The 16555-nt window shown below is 43.3% G+C and overlaps 1 long non-coding RNA gene across 2 annotated transcripts in view; it reads right to left on the bottom strand.

The window, feature by feature from the left end:
• Positions 1-2517: 2517 nt before the first annotated feature.
• The window catches only part of LOC115090659, a 58959-nt gene continuing 44921 nt past the window's right edge, over positions 2518-16555 (bottom strand). The window contains exon 5 of one of the 2 annotated variants that reach the window (XR_003856458.1): positions 2518-2576. This is a non-coding gene — a long non-coding RNA (uncharacterized LOC115090659). Of the gene's footprint in view, positions 2577-5239; positions 5641-16555 lie in introns of those variants that run through there. The other variant, XR_003856459.1, reaches the window with a different exon arrangement.

Genomic DNA, 16555 nt, shown 5'->3' on the forward strand with positions numbered 1-16555 from the left:
TTCAGGTGCCTGCTAACAAAAATAATAAACAAACAAGTTCTAGTCACGTGAGTGCTGATCATTACATTACTTTTTTTGTCAAGCTTCCAACTGTTTCCATTTCACATCCCCCCAACCATATTGGTAACATCAATAGATAAGAGCACAGCCAGCCAATAGGAATACATACATACATATTCATTCCTAAGTGACCTTTACTGACCTGGGAAGTGTGAACACTTTGTTTCATTTTCTGTTGGTGTTCGTTAGTTTCCAGTTCCATTTCCCATCCCCCCAACCATCACCTCAGTGGTAACCTTGGTAATATCAATAGATAAGAGGGCAGCCAGCCAATAGGAACACATATTCATTCCTAACTGACCTTCAGTGACCTGGAAAGTGTTTATTTGTATCATTTTCAGTTAGTGCGCACTAAATCGAGTTAGTGCGCACTAACGGGGAGTTAGTGCGCACTAACTCGAGTTAGTGCGCACTAACACGATTTAACGATTTTTAACGATAAATCGTTAGAATTTCTATTGTATCGTGTTCTATAACGATTTAAGACGATATAAACATTATCGGACGATAATTTTAATCGTTGAAAAACGATTCACATCCCTAGCAGAAATGGCGTCCTCACTCCTCGCTCCATCACCAGGGAGTTGTGGTAAGTCGGGGGGGGGGATTAAGGAGGGTGAGGGGGTTTATATTTTTATTTTGGCTCAACAATCGCGATTTCCCACATATCGAACATATCTATGTTCGATATGTGGGAAATCCGATCGTTTATGTCGAATCAATTTTTTAAGTAAAAAAAAAATATGAGTTGCGTTTTACTAATGCGGTCAATCCGAATGCACACCCCTAATGGATGGCACCATTGTAGATAGCAGTTTGGAAGCAGGCCTGGATAAAGGTATGCAGCAGTGACAACTCTCCAGTGCCTATAAAAATATGGTGCCAGAGGCAGTTACTTTTGTCTAAATCTGGGTCTGAGCTCAGGGTGTACTCTTTTCCCAGTATGATAAGACAAGCAACTGAAATCAATTGGAAATTATTTTTATTTGAGCTCACTGAAGACAACCAAAAGTACTTTAATTTTGCCCTGAGAAATCTGGACCTCTTGGAACTCAGGTTTATTTTAATTCCATACACCTAGATCTCAACTTTGAGCACCATGATCTCTAGATTAGGGAGAAAGTGTTAATAACACAGAACATTCTGTCATATAAGCGACCACTTTAATCAGTCTCTTTAGTGTAGTATATATGTCTTGATTGTCTAGGAGATCAATTGAAACCTAAAATTCATCATTGTTGATCCTGCAATTCAAGAATGACCTCCACCTTAGCTTTACATTTGTGTATTGAGATGGTTCAGTTTGATCTAGGAGCCCCATTGCTTATTTATGTATGTATTTATTTATCTATTTGTTTTTTACTTATTTATTTTAAAAATTGTATAGCCCATTTATAATGAAACCAGTCTTGCTAGGTGGGTTACAATACATAAAAATTCATACACAATACAATTGCATACATTTATACATAGAAAATCATCCTAATAAAAAAAAATTCTAATTACACTGCATTCCTTGTTAAGACTCCCCAAAAACCTATTGAAACAGGAAAGCCTTCACTTGCTTCTGTAATAATTTTATGTCACTAACAAAAGCAGTGGCAAGTAGTTCCATATAGTGGGCCTCACTATAGAGAATGCCTGAATTTGGTCTCCTTTAAGTGTTCTTTCTTAATTGAAGGGACCGCTAAATAACCCTTTTCTTGGGAAATGAAGAGTCCTTGCTGGAGAATAAGGTTCTAATAGCTTTGACAGATAAGAGGTGTTGCACTTGGGGGTGGAACCCTTGACCTGGAACAATGCAGGGATTGTCCCAGGAGGCGGAGCACTGAGGGAGACAGAGGCAATGTCGAGCTTCACCACTGGAAGCCCAAGGTCCCCCCGGGAGGAGCCCGAAGGGACCCGGGCCACTTGGACTTAGGTGGACCTCGCAGGGTCTCCAATAGAATGGAAGTCCAATGTGCCCACAGGAACTGAGAGGCGCGCTGTAGGGTTCAAGACTGAAGACAGGATGCAGCAGAGAGAACCAGAACAGGGATGGTGAAGACAAGGCAAGGAATAGAACCAGGAACTAAGATGTGGTCAGGCAAGCAAGGTCAAGCCCAGGTATCAGTCCAGGAAGAGGTCAACGAAGCAAGGGTCAAGAGCCAGAGGTCCAATGGTCTAGAACAAGCAGAGGTCTTGGGTAGGTGGCAGGCAGGCAGGTCAGGAACAAGCTGAGGTCTTTGGCAGGTGGCAGGCAGATCAGGAACAAGCTGAGATCTTTGGCAGGCGGCATGCAGGTAGGCAGGTCAGGAACAAGCTGAGGTCTTTGGCAGGCGGCAGGCAGGCAGGCAGGTCAGGAACAAGCTGAGGTCTTTGGCAGGCGGCAGGCAGGTCAGGAACAAGCTGAGGTCTTTACCAGAAGGCAGTCCAAGGTAAGACCAGGGAGACGAACAGATGAACAAGCAGGAACAAGCAGTACTAGGAATCCGGAACAACAGGAACAGGACTGGAACGAAGGATCCTGGAACAGACTAGGAACAAGCAAGCAGGAACACGCAGTGACAATCTCAGAAACAAGACGACCCAATTGCCAAGTCAAGGAAATGAAGGCAATCACTTCCTTATATTGGGGGTTCAATCAGGGCGCGCCGCAGAGCTAGGCCCTGCCCTAGTTCCTACTTCAGCGCGGATGGTCCGCACGCATGTGCCTGGGGGCGTGGTTAGGCAGGCTGATGGTGCCGGTGCTCGGTGCTCGGCCTGACGCTTCGCAGGAGGCCTGGCGGTCGTTACCGCGGGACACTGCAGCCTTACTAGGCTAGCTAGGGCCACAAGGGAGGCAGTGCTGGAACTTGGCCCGGGGGCCCGGAGGTGAGCAGTCCCGTGTGTGGGACTTCCGCGGGTAGGGCGCGTAACAAGAGGGACCTTCTATCTTAACCAATTTAAAAATTAACACTAAAATTTTAAATCAGATACATTGTCAGGGAGGGAACCAATGTTGCCACAAAAAGGGAGTAACATGATCCCATTGTAACCAGTTGGGTGGCAGAGTTTTGCAATTACACCCTAAATACAATTTCTTTTCCTTTCTGCTGTGTCTTGGTCTACAGACTGTTCCACAGTGTGAGAGTCTATATAGCCTAAAAGATATACCAGGTTTTCATCAAAGTTGATTTCATGGCCCTGAAACAATTCCAGGATTACTACCTCTTTGGAAACCAGGTCTGGTTCTAGGTTCTATAAGGACACCCCCCTATAGTAACTATTGAGTTCTTAGGTACTGTGACTAAAGAAACATTACTGAGTAAGGGACCTTTACTGGTAACATCATGCTTTTAGAAATAGCAAGCTCTTTCAGAGGGGTGCTAACTAACCAAACATTATTTACAACAACAACAACCTTACTTCTGTAGTATCTTTTAGGAAAGGCTTACTGGGACATAACCAATGTATGTCCTTTGTTGGCATAGGCTTAAATTAGGGACTAAATGTTGCTGTGGATTGTTGCTCTGATAGGCTAGAAGGGCAGGGGTATCTATATGCAAGTATACATTGTTTTCCAGGTACCTATATTAATTACTTGTTTCAATTGGTAAACATTCTCAGGTAAAATGAAAGGCAAATTTAAAACAGTTGTAATGTCCTCTCAATTATGCTCAATTACTTGTGAATGTAAATTAACCAAGATAACAGTGTTACTTAGTATTTTACCTTGAGAAGTTAACTGTTCTTGTTGGTGATATATCTGATTACATATATTCTCAATGTCCACATACAGAGGTATAGCATTACCCATATGATAAGGAATCTGGACCTGGACAGGCTTGATGTTACTTTGTGTAATTTTAGCGAAAACATCTGTAATGACATCTGAAGAGACTAAATAGGTTGGAATGTGTCCTTTCATTAAGTTATTCATGTTGTTGTCTAGCTCTCTAAACAAGTCATTGGTGAATGCTTGAATGGGCTGGATAAAAGTGTGGTCCTCGCTTAGCACAGTTTTAACGGTTGTAATGTCCTCTCAATTATGCTCAATTACTTGTGAATGTAGGTTAACCAAGGTAACAGTGTTACTTAGTATTTTACCTTGAGAAGTTAACTGTTCTTGTTGGTGTCATATCTGATTACAGATACTTTCATATCGTCCTGCAACTCTTTAACAGTGTCTTGCAAATTTTTTATGGAAACTGCATTTGCAATGGACATGGATGCACCAAAGAGGGAACCCAGGGCAGAAAAGATAATGGATCCAGCAATTAGTCCAATAAACCTTTTGGGTCAGTCTAAGTCTTTTCTAACGGGTGGATAATAATTTTGTCAAATTGGCTAAGAGTGTTCTGAATGTTCTGGGTAGCATATTTCAGATGATCTGTAAACCAAGCTTTAGTTGCAGGCAAATGCACGTTAGTGAGGATAAAATGTTTCTGGATCACATGTTGTGGGTCCTGCGACACAAAGACTTTCTGGATGACAATCTGGGATTGCGTGATGAGGAAGCTAGGGGTTTTTTGCATCACAATGTCGGAGTAGGGACCAGGTTCAACCAGTTTGGCAGCTTCTACTCCTCTCATCAGTAGCATTAGGACAATTACCCTCAGGGATTTGGCTCTTCATCTGAAAAACAGTAGAGAACTACTCTCCTGCTTTATTGTTAATGTCAGTGTCACTGGGCTCAGCATTTTGATCCATAAATTTATGAGGGAGACAAGGTCTGAGCAGATTAATGTGAACCCATTTAAGGACATCTTCACCATCAGGATTTGTCTTAATTCAAATACGATATGTGACTGGTGAGACTTTAGCCACAACTGGCCCTTTCCAACTGGTCAAAAATTTGCTTTCTTTGGCTTTTTTACTGTAATTATAGTAAAAGACCTTGTCTCCAATTTTATACTCTTTGGGGCAGATTTTCAAACCTGCGCATGGCGTAGATTTGTTCGCGCAACCTGGCGCAAACAAATCTACGCCCGATTTTATAACATGCGTGTGCTAACGTGCGCATGTTATAAAATCCAGGGTCAGCACACGCAAGGGGTTGCACAATTGTGCAACTTGCGTACGCTGAGCCGCGCAGCCTTCCTCCATTCCACCCCCCCACCTTCCCCTCCCTTCCCCTATCTAACCCGCCCCCACCCAGCCCTAACTAAAACCCCCTGCTGACCTTTATCTGGAAAGTTACGCCTGCCTCTGGGCAGGCATAACTTGCGTGCAACGGTTGGCTGCCAGTGCGCCATCCCCCAGCACAGCGGCTGTGCCAGGGGCTTCGGTCCCACCCCGGCACGCCCCCAGGCCAGCATCCCGCCCATGGCCCCACACCTGGAATGCCCCTTTTTGCAAGCATCCTGGGGCTTGCGCCCCCTGCCAAGTCTATGCAAAATAGGCTCGGCGCACACATGGGGCAGATTTTCTCGGGTTAAGCTTGTAGCCTATGAAAATCTGCCCCTTTAGAAACAGCTTTTAAATCATAATAAGCTTTTCTACCTCTGACATTCATTTACAAATTATTTTAGGCAAAGGCAAGCGTTTTGTAAATGTTCCTGCAGATGGGCAACATATTCATGTGCAGTTGTAGCACTATTCAAATCAGCATCCTGCATCCTATAAAATAAATGCATAGGTAAGGTCATTTCTCTTCCTGTCATCTCAAATGGGGAGAACCCCATAGTACAGTGTGGCATAGCTCAAATAGCCAGTAACACTAGGGGTAATTTGATATCCCAGTCCTTATGTGATGTGGACACATACTTCTTTAGAATGCTGATTATGGTTTTCTGTGTTCTCTCTACTTGTAGTGACAACTGGGGGTGATATGATATGTGGAGCTTACTTTTTATACCCAACAGTTTCCACATATGCTTAATTACCTGTCCATTAAAATGTGGTCCTTGGTCCAAGTCTACTTTTATAGGCAGACCCCAGTGACTGAACAAGTGATTCAAGAGTAGGGTGGCTGTGTTCTCAGTAGTGTTAGAGGCAGATATGCACTCTACCCACTTAGTAAACAAGCAGATCACTGTGATCATATATTTGTTTCCTCTAGAGCAGGGGTGGGCAAGTCCGGTCCTCGAGGGCTGCAAGTAGGGATGTGAATCGTTTTTTGACGATTTAAAATATCGTCCGATATATTTTAAATCGTCAAAAATCGTTACGGTCATGATACAATACCAATTCCCCCGATTTATCGTCAAAAAATCGTAAATCGGGGGAAGGGGGAGGGCAGGAAAACCGGCACACTAAAACACCCTAAAACCCACCCCCGACCCTTTAAATTAAATCCCCCACCCTCCCGAACCCCCCCCCCAAATGCCTTAAATTACTTGGGGGTCCAGCGGCGGTCCGGAACGGTCTCCTGCAATTGAATCATGTTGTCTTCAGCCGGCGCCATTCTGTGCCGCCATTTTGCAAAATGGCGGCGCAAAATGGCGGCAGCCATAGACCAACACGATTCGACTGCAGGAGGTCGTTCCGGACCCCCACTGGACTTTTGGCAAGACTTGTGGGGGTCAGGAGGCCCCCCCAAGCTGGCCAAAAGTCCCTGGGGGTCCAGCGGGGGTCCGGGAGCGATCTCCTGCCGCGAATCGTTTTCCGTACGGAAAATGGCGCCGGCAGGAGATCGACTGCAGGAGGTCATTCAGCGGGGGTTCCGGACCCCGGCTGAATGACCCCTTCAGCTCCTGCATCCTGTCATCCTGCCTTGCCTTGTCCAGCTTGCCTCGTCCAGCCTTACCTTGCCCAACCTATCTCGTCTGGCCTTGTCCTGCACTGCCTGTCTCGTCCAATGTCTCTTGTATGTCTTCATCCATCCTTGGCCTGACTTCCTGATACTGACCTCTTTTTTTGGACAAGACCACAGCTGCCTGCTGCCTGGAACTGACCTCTTGATTTTGACCTTTCCACAATTACCTGCCACCTGGACCTGATCTCTTACTTTGGACCTGACCATGTTGCCTGCCACCTGGTCCCAACCTCTTGCCTTTCACCTGCATACACTTGCTTGCTGCCTGCCCCAATTCTTGGCCTGTCCTGGTATCTCCAGCCTGCTGCTTGTCTGACCTTGGCATACCCTCGGACCCTTGCTCTCTATACCATCCTTGGGACACACTGCCAGCTGCCAGAACCCAAGGGGTAAACCTGTGGAGGCAGTGCCTAATATAGGCGATGCTTCAGCCTGTACCGTTTCAGGACGCGTTTGCCAGCTGTTGGCATAGGCCTCATAGGTTCGTCTATGAGGCTGCATCAACTATGCCACAGCATAAAGTGCTTACACCCACACCAGTCATCACATATTTAGATTTCAGCAAGGCCTTTGACACTGTTCCGCATAGATGATTTACAAATAAACTGAGTGTTTGTTCTAAAGCATATGAGAATAGACTTAAAGATGTAGACATGTATACTCTAGAGGAAAGGCGAGATAAGGGAGATTTGATAGAGACATTCAAATATCTCAAAAGTTTCTATGCACAGGAGGTGAGCCTTTTTCAATGGAAAGGAGGATCTAGAATGAAGGTTCATGCGATGAGGTTGAAAATGGATAGAATCAGGAATAATGGATAGAATCAGGAAAAATGGATAGAATCAGGAATAATTTACAGATAGGGTGATGGATGCATGGAATAGCCTTCCAGTGGAAGTGATGGAGACAAAAACAGTATTTGAATTGAAGAAAGTATGAGATAAATACAGGGGATTTCTAAGGAAGTGATGAGAATTATAATGCTAAATTAATTGGATGGATGGGCAGATTGGATGGGCCACACGGTCTTTTTCTGCTGTCATGTTTCTATATGTTATATATGAATGCCCTAGGTATGGACCATAAAGGGAATAACTGGGTTAGAAAGTGGTTGAGTGGTAGCTGACAAAGGGAGTGGTACCTGAGTTCACTCATAGGAAAAGGGGGTTATCATAGGTGCATACCTGTGGTACCCTTTAGGGATTGATCGCTGAACCAATTCTGTTTAACATTTTTATAAGTGATACTGCAGAAAGGAAAGGTTTGCCTTTTTGTGAATGTCTCTAAAATCTGCAATAGGGTACACCCCCTGGAAAGTTTGGAAAACAAGAAGCAGGTAGGATTAGAACTTTTCAGCAATGGTTTTTCTTTTATGTACCCCCCACCCCCACCCCCAAGCAGGGTTTAACATTTAGAAAACATGTAGGACTTGCATACCTGAAAGCACATTTTTCAAAGAGAAGCTGCCCGTGGAGTTTCCCTTTGAAAATGTGGGACCGACCTGCACTGTGGTACTTCAGTACCTGTGGACTTTGTACCTGCTTCACATCATAAATCATGTGTGAGGATTTCAAAATGAAATCCTCAAAGCACTGACTGCTGGCTCTGCTGTTCTCCACCACCACCACCACCACCACCACCTCCAACCTGCCCTTTCCAGCACAGGTAAAAGCACCAGTGCTGTGAAATAGGGTGGCTACTTTTACCCGGAGAGGGGGAGGGCAGTTTTAAGCTCCTGATTTTACCTGGATATCTGGTTAGTTACCCTGGTAACATATTTCAAAAATAGTCCTCCAAAGGACATGAAAAATAATATTGTCATCTTATTTTTTTTCCCAAATATTCACTATCCTGTTCTGTTCCTCTCTATTGGTTAAATTCTGTGCGCAATTCAAAATCATGAGTTTCACTTTGTAATCACGCTAGTGACTTCCGCACTGTCGTCCAGGCTACACTGGCATCCAAGATGGATTACTGTAACTCCCTCTTTCTTGGCCTACCCTACTCCTCCTTAAAGCCCCTCCAAATGCTACAGAACACTGTAGCCAGAACCCTCTCCAACGCTCATAAATACGACCATATTTCCCCTATACTGAAGGACCTACACTGGCTCCCTATTCCCTCCCGCATGCTCTTTAAATCCCTGACCATTATCCATAAAGCCTTATATTCCCATCACTCCAACTGGCTGGTAGATCCCCTCCAATTTGCCTGCTCGAATCGACCGACAAGGACCACTAACAAAGGGTCCCTCCATGTGCCATCCCTAAAGAAAGCACACCTCACAGTTACAAGGGATCGGGCGCTCTCCATTGCTGGACCTATGCACTGGAACTCACTCCCAACCCATCTCAGACTTGAACCTTGCATCACCAAATCATCAAAACCTGGCTATTCAAACAAGCCTTTCCCCAACACCCTTGATGAATATTGAATTGTGATGGATCATGACCTGAATTTGACTATGAACTTGTTCTTATGACATTATAGTTCACTTGTTAATTGTTCTTATGCTTCTCTGCTCTCCTATTGGTTTTTTGTACCCCCTACCCTTCCCCTGTTACTTGTAATTTCCGTTGCTTTTGTTCCATGTAAACCGAGGTGATGTTTCGACTAACATCGGTATAGAAGACTCTTTAAATAAATAAATAAATAAATAAATAAATAAATAAATAGTCTGATTAGTTGTTACCTCTCTGCCCTGGTTCTTTTTGTGCTGTCTTGGTCTCTCTGCTCTAAATCTCATAGTCTTCTCTGTACCCCTTATAGGAAACAAGAAATCTCTCTTCTGTGCTTTCTCATTACTGGCATTGTCCCTCTGTTACAAGTTGACATCTGGAGGAGAATATTCAAAGTGCGTTCACTGCTATTTATCCGTATAAGTATAGCTTATGTGACCACTGAATATGCGTCTATGAATATGCACCACTGAATATATGCCTTTGTTCAGTTGTCACCACTTAGCCATATTAATCAATTATATGGGTAAAAATTTAGCCACTTAAGTTGTGGGCATGTAGTGAGCAGATAAGGGTGGAGCAAATTACTTGCATAACTTATGTTGCTAACTAGCTACATTCAGTCTTAGTCGCATACGTTAACTGGCTAAGTTAAACGAGCCACAGAACAGATCTAAATTTAGCTGGTTATTACTTGTTTGGCTAAGTGTGAATTTATACGTATTAAGGGTGTGCATTTGTTTGCAACATATTGGCAATCCGCAACGTATATGCCAGATTCGTGTATTCATGGGGGTCACGAAACGTATGGCGAACCCCCACGAATACAACATATCACTTATGAATAAACTCGCACCCTCATGACCCCTCCAAGACTTGCCAAAAGTCCCTGGGGGTCCAGCAGGGGTCCTAGAGCGATCTCCTGCAATCGGGCTGTTGGCTGCCGGTATTCAAAATGGCGCCAATAGCCTTTGCCCTTACTATGTCACAGAGGCCGACCAATGGCGACGGCCCGAGTGAAGGAGATCGCTCCAGGAACCCCGCTAGACCACCAGGGACTTTTGGCAAATCTTGGGGGGTCAGGAGGGTGGGAGGTTGTAGTAAATTAAATGTAAAGGGTTGGGATGGGGGGTTTTTTGGGAAACAAATACATATGTAAATAATGAACGGATCGGGGTCCCCCGAGAACGGATGCAACGGATTTGGGTCCCGACGAATCCGAATAGGACGAATCCGTCCCTGCTGCACATCCCTAATATGTATATATTCAGCGACATAGCCGTGCTGCTCATTATATGTTGTAACTTTGCCAGATAAGGTATATCCGGCCAAGTTACTTAAACAACCAGCTTTCAATATTGATCTCCTGTTATCCAGAGAGTTCCACATCCTTCTTTGTTTTTCATCTATTTTCAAACCTCACCTTTTCCATTTGGTGTATCTTAATACCTAAATCCTCTCTTTATCATTTGGTCTTTGATTCACTTTTCTTTTTTGTATTTTTTTTTTAGTCTGCTTGTTTGTCCCTTGTAAGGTACCCTAAGATAGAGCACTACTTAATACATCTATAAATAAATATCTAGTTAAAATGTACTCATCCTATATTTGAATTTTAACACTTTGCAGCTTAAAGATTTCAGATTTCCTGGAGCAAGAATTATCTTGTCGTAAATTATACTGGTGTATAGCAATAATTAAATTATTCTGAACCAACAGTTTAGGAAGTTATCTTCTCCTCTGTTTAAGTCTCTTTTTTTACGAATAGTTCATTTGAACTAATGTTCATAATTCTAGGAAGAAAAGTACATCATCTCTGAGATTTTTTCATCATCACTGGGAAAACTGATTTTGATTGCAAATTATTTTGACTAGAAATTTTGATTTATTAAAGCTAGCATTTAAACTACAGTAAATCAAGAAGGGATGTATACTAGACTACATTTTAAAGATAATTGATCATGGTTTAAGCATACTTTCAGAAGTATATTAACTTTAGAGCACATAGTTCACTTTCCACATATTTGCATGATTATATGTAACTGTATAGTCAGGGAACTGTCCTGAATGGTCTTAGGGCTCTTTTTGATCTGTCATCAGTCAACTGGTATAATGAATAGTGAGTGAAACAATACTAACTGTAAAGGGATGAACTGCCTTTGTCAGTGTGCCAGGAAAGAGACTATAAAGCATACAGGAAGTTGCTAAAAATTTAAAGGTCAATATTCAGCCTCTGAGAGGCTAATTAAGTTAGCCGGATAGATATATCCAGCCAAGTTACTTAAACAGCCAGCTTTGAATATTGATATCCTATTATCAAGAGAACTCCAATTCCTTCTTTGTTTTTCATCTATTTTCAAACCTTCAGCTGATTTAAATGGGATATTCAGTTAACTTAACGGGCCAACTCTGCTTCCTGGGGCAGCAGATAGACATTCTAGGAGGACGCCCCCTGGACTTTAGCTGGATAAGATTTTTAAATATGTGGCTAAGCCATTTAGACTTTTGACTATCTACCCCCTATTTGTTTAGGAAGGCTTTTGCCTCTTATGTTTGACTTGTCTTAGCTTTGCCTGTTAGATTTTATTTTTGTTTTTTATGATTTGAATTTGTTTTATATTGTTTGTGTTATATATAGTTGGTGTTTATTGGAACCTGTCTAGTACAGATTCTAGTAATTGGTGGAATATAAATAACTGAAATAAATAAATAAAGCTATCGGTGATAGGATATAATCACCATTGTAAGAAAAAAATTACTTCATACTAACTTCCAAAATGATTCCCAACTGAGTGAATTTATTTACAAGAAAGGTTTATTTTTAAGCTGCATTCTATAAGGAACAGTTAATGAATACACATTTTTAACAAAATATATAAAGCAATTGGATTAGTAGCCTCCAAGTGCAATAGGACACTCCTTGGCATAGGCTAAACTAACCTCCCATTTCTTCAACAGCAACATAAGGGAAATTTCAGCATTTGGCTGAGTTTCTATCTTGGTGTGCTTACACTTCCATTTAAACACAAGAAATGTTTCTTTTCAACTCCCTGACTGGGGTTAAACTGTTGATCCCATTTATACCTCTTATAAGGAAAACAGTCATTTACTCACATTTCTGGGACTTGATCCAGGAAAAAATCCTCTTGGAGGGAGATTTCTTGAATGTGTTCTGCATGAACCTCCCTAGGAGCAATGCAATGCCCAGCTAGGCATCCATGCTGAACTCTGGCTCTAGATTTTCCCTTTATTTTAGCAGATCCTTCCTCACTTAGTATCTCCTACAGATTCCTTTCTGAACAGCTAGAGCTTGCCTGGATAGATTTACTCTGGAACACTCTGCAAGGGGTCTCCATAATAGCAGTTCAGTTGTGGAAAGGTTACATATATATCACTAAGGTTAATGAGAACCACATTTTGAAAGATGATCATTAATGAAAGGTCAGGAAATAGTAACATGGTAGATTACAGCAGACAAAGATCCCCCCACCCATCCAGTCTGCCCAGTTATTCCAGTCCAAATTGCTAAGGATACATCCCAGTTGCTAGCTGTAGAGTATAATTACTTGTAATCTATCTTCATCCAGGACAGTTTTGTTGTCTTCTATTTTAGGAAGATGAGCATACAAAATCCTTCTTTTAGCTCATCCCTTCTTTCTCGTGTCTAACCAAAAAGCTTTACAACAGTCTAAATACCTACCAGTGCTAGCATGGCTCTTGGTAGAATAGCTGGCCTCCTTTGTCCCTTACATAGCCTTCTAAACATTTCTTGCTATTGTACATGAGCATTTGTGTTTACACTAGAACTTCCAGTTATTACTGTAATTACAATACAAATGGCCCAGTTGCTGGTTCCTTGTCATCTAGTCTGATCAGTCCTGATGAACAAGTTATGCACACCAACCAGCAGATGGAGACATAGATCATCAGGCTCACTGATGTCACTCCTTATATACATCTGTGCTGACACCAACTGCCAGTATTCTGTCTCCAGCAGATGGTAGACAAGTATACCATGCTGTGGACTATGGCCTAGTGTGGCTGGATGAACAGGAAAGTATGGTTAGTGGGCTGCTGCTGGGGTGAATGGCTGGTTCCTTCCTCAGAAGAGCATGGCCCTACCTTAGTTTATGTTCTTTTACACAGCTCCTGAGGTGAAAGCCTAAGCAAGTTCCTGGAGGAAAAGTCCATTAACCATTTTTAAGGTAGAATTGCAGAAATCCACTGCTTATTCTTGGGATAAACAGCTTGGAAACTATCTACCCCTTGGAATCCTGCCAGGTACTTGTGACTTGGATTGGCCAATGTTGGGCCCAGGATACTGGGCTTGATAGTCCTTTGGTCTGACCCAGTATGGCAAGTCTTATGTTCTTATGTTCTCAAGTTGAACAGAGCTCTGGAACAGTTAGGCTCCTGTAGTGAAAGCCTAGGCTCCTTCTCCTGAGTGAGCATATCTCAGACCTCTAGTTTTATCAGACAGGCTTTTCTAGAAGTGAAAGCTTGGGCATGGCATAGCTTGGGGGGGGTCACATGGGCTGGACTCCTCATTCCCCTTTTATCCCCCCCCCCCCAACCTGCTGGGAAGATATATCTATGCTTGCAGCTAAATTGTCTTTATCAGTGCATTTAACAGAAAACTCCCTTAAGGTGTACTACAGATATCTTATACCTGCTAGATTGCATACAATGTATGGTTCTGTGTCTAATAAATGCAGGAGAGGGTGTGGGGATGAAGGCACTATACGACACATATGGTGGATTGTGCAGGGATCTCTCCCATCTGGAAAGATATTCAACAATTTATACAAACTCTGACAAGCTATAGTTTACTATGGGAATCTAAGTTTTTTCTTTTTAACGTGTCAATCAAGGAGGCTCCTCGACAGGTAAACAAGTTAATATTTCAGGTTTTCAATGCTACAAGTTGCTCTATTGTGGTTAACTAAAAGAAATCAGCTGCTACAGCAATGTTACAGATGTACAATCGATTGGATGAGAGCCATGGGATGGAACATTTTATGGCAATAAGGAAAAATAGACTGGATGCTTTCACAAATATATGAAAGCCCTATGAGAAATGGAAATACTGTTATGGGGGGATAAACCAAGGGTTGGAGAAAATTGCATTAGCTGTTGATTTATGCCAAATTGTGTTGTGTTAGTAGTTAGCAGTCTGCTAGGGAGTTAGCAATCTGTTGTTATTTAGGAGAGTTGTGGGTGGATCCTTGGACCAGTGGCAGATGACCATGCCCCCGGGGGGAGGATGGGCTGCAGTCCCTCAGATACTGGAACAGCGATCCCTGGAGGCTGAGCTGTAGAGAAACTGAAATATAGTGAGTAGGCAGGGTATGCAGAGTTCATGTACCGAAACCTGATGGTAACACTCACACAATGTCTCATGGAAGCCCAGGAGCTGGAATGTATAGGCCCTCGAGGAGCGAGTACCTGGTTCCAGGGAAAGCTCTGAGAGAGCGATAGTAACTCACTGATGTAGTTGGCAGTGATGACTTCCAGGCAGAAGGGAATACGGAGCAAGTCTGGGAACGAGGGCCCTCGAGGAGCAAGTACCGGTTCCAGACTGTCACCTCAAAAACAAAGGAGAGAGCGAGGCACCCGAGGAGCTGGTGCCCCTGGTAAGTCCGAGGAGGCAGAGTAGCTTAGGTAGAGTAACCCTTGCTAACTCAATCTGTTAGCAAATTCTAAGACCTTATATATCCGTCGTGGGTGACGTCATCTCAGGGGGACGCCCTGAGGTTCGCGCCATCGCCGGTACTTCAGTCGGGGCCGCGCCACGCATGCGCCTCTAGGCCTCCAGGAACATGGCGGGTTGCAGCATCTAGCCAGTCCGGGGATGCCGGAGGACTTCGGCAGAAGGACGCCGCGGCAGCCAATCTTCTCGCGGGCGAAGAGGGAGGCGCCAAAGAGGTAAGGAGGGTGGAGAGAGGGCATCGGGAACCAACGGACACAACAAATGGATTATGATGGATATAGAAAACATAGAAACTTGATGGCAGAAAAAGACTGTATGGCATATCCAGTCTGCCTATCCATCCAATTAATTTAGTATTACATTCCCATTACTTCCCTAGAGATACCATGTATTTATTCAATGCTTTCTTAAATTCAGCTACTGTTTTTTGTCTCACCACTTTCGCTAGGAGGCTATTCCACAAACCCACCACCCTCTCTGTAAAGAAATATTTCCTAAGATTACTCCTGAGAGTACCTCTTTCAACCTCATTTCATGACCCCTTGTTCTAGAGCCTCCTTTCCATTGAAAAAGGCTCACCTGGGCATGGAAACCTTTGAGATATTTGAAAGTCTCTATCATATCTCCCCTATCTCTTCTTTCCTCTAGGGTGTACATGTTTAGATCTTTAAGTCTATCCCTATATGCTTTAGAATGAAGACCTCTGACCATTTTAGTAGCCACCCACTGGACTGACTCCATCCTGTTTATATCCTTTTGAAGGTGCAGTCTCCAAATATGTGTTGTAGAATTTCTACTTCCACAATAAAAGGTTAATTTAAAAAAAGTGTTGATTTTTGTTTCTCCCTCCTATGTTTGTGCTTGTCTATTTAATGTTAAATAGAGCACAGGCAGTGGAGACCAAGCAAGTGGGGGAAATGTATTTAGATACCGGCACAATGAGAGTAGGCCTGACTATTTAGTTGGAGTGCAGGACAGTGGCAGTGCAAAGTAGTTTGGCAAGGCCTTTGGATGTAGTGAGTGGAGAGTTCTACAGGATTTTATTGAAGGGAGGGATCGTAGCCATGATCAGGTGATTTGATGATCATGAGGTTCCTGATCAGTGAAGCTGTCCAAGTCATCAGTATTCTGAGTTCCTGTTCCTTCAGGGAATGGGATCGGATGCCATATTGGTCAAGCAAGAAAGTGAAGGAGCATGCCCTCCTTATCAGTCCCATGGAGCATATTGGGGAGATTCCTGGTACTGCAAAACTGTCCAGCCACCAGCCCTGGAGCACTGGGGGTGGGGAGTCTTCTTTAACTCCTGTTTCTTTGGCAGCTTTTCAAGGGCGTCTGACTCGGGCAAGGCTGCAAAATTACCTTGATGCACTACTTCCCACTTCTGAGAAGAGTTCCCTGGTGAAGCCAGTGGTGATCTTGCGGCCAAGGGAAACAGATAATTAAACCAGGGCCCCTTTTCTTCTTCTATGGACCTACTGAGAGACCCTGTGGATAGTCTGCAGTATCACTTAGCCCAGAACATCCTGGGCTATGAGTTAATTTACTCTACCCCAAGCAAAAAAAGAAAAAATAACAATGTTTGGCAGCAGACTTTCTACTTGTGGGCAAGTA

Source organism: Rhinatrema bivittatum, chromosome 4, assembly GCF_901001135.1.
Source record: "Rhinatrema bivittatum chromosome 4, aRhiBiv1.1, whole genome shotgun sequence".
In the NCBI taxonomy this organism is placed as follows: Eukaryota; Metazoa; Chordata; class Amphibia; order Gymnophiona; family Rhinatrematidae; genus Rhinatrema; species Rhinatrema bivittatum.